The sequence below is a fragment of the Alligator sinensis genome, unplaced genomic scaffold (assembly GCF_000455745.1).
Source record: "Alligator sinensis unplaced genomic scaffold, ASM45574v1 scaffold170_2, whole genome shotgun sequence".
NCBI lineage: Eukaryota > Metazoa > Chordata > Crocodylia > Alligatoridae > Alligator > Alligator sinensis.
The window spans coordinates 718619-719473 of record NW_005842290.1 but is presented as its reverse complement, the minus strand read 5'-3'; the positions used below and the strand labels follow the sequence as shown (position 1 = coordinate 719473).

Below are 855 nucleotides of genomic sequence, written 5' to 3'. Positions count from 1 at the left end.
CGCCCCGCCCCGCCCCGCCCCAAGCGGAGCTCGGCCCCCGGGGCGGGCCCAGGCGCAGCTCCGCAGCATTGCCGGTAACGATCCTGCCGGCACGATTACTTCGACCCGTGTAGGATGTGCAGTCAGTGATAGTAAAACTCGTGTTCAAAATGCACGATTATTTTCGAGGCAACTCACTGATGCAGTACATGCAAAACCCAAGTCACGCAGGGAGTCTGAGCTGACTTTGGGGCTCCCTGTCAGGCTTTCTGACAACTGCTTGCTTGAAAATAAAGAAATGCTTCAACTTTAATGAGCCAGTACTCCCTCCCTCCCTGGGGATTTATAGTGAGCAATAGAAAGTCAAGAGGACAACGACTTATTTGCATGAATATTCACATATTTTTTCAGTACACAACAGTTTTTAAGCAAATACGATAATTTTGAGCTTCCAATACGATAATTTCATATTTAAGACCTGACAATGCTGCAGCTCCGCAGGTCACAGCCAAACCCTGCAGGGCTTGCTGCCAGGTTCACACGTACCAGACCCCAGGGGCCTTGCCTGGTCCCTGCACCCTTCTCTTGTGTCCTGAGTGGGGGAGCACGCACCTGCTGGTCAGACCTGTCTGGCAGATCACACAGTCAGACCTGCAGCCCCTCAGCACATGCCAGGACTGAGCTCTTGGAGGCTCCACAGTTGCTCGCAGGGGCAGCCATGCCCTTGGCTTGGATATGTTCCAGCCCTGAGGAGATTTCTTCGGTCTCCCTCAATCCGGCTGCCCACGGGGCAGGATGGGGCAGGGGATTCAGAACAAGGAAGGGCATGTGCGAAAGGGCCCAGGCTTTGTCCCACTCCTGTGTTTCAAGTAGCCT

The 855-nt window shown here is 54.2% G+C and overlaps 1 protein-coding gene across 1 annotated transcript in view; it reads right to left on the bottom strand.

Annotated features, from left to right (window-relative positions):
• The window catches only part of GPI (glucose-6-phosphate isomerase), a 33786-nt gene that overhangs the window by 28130 nt on the left and 4801 nt on the right, over positions 1-855 (bottom strand). The gene's annotated exons all lie outside the window — the stretch shown is intronic.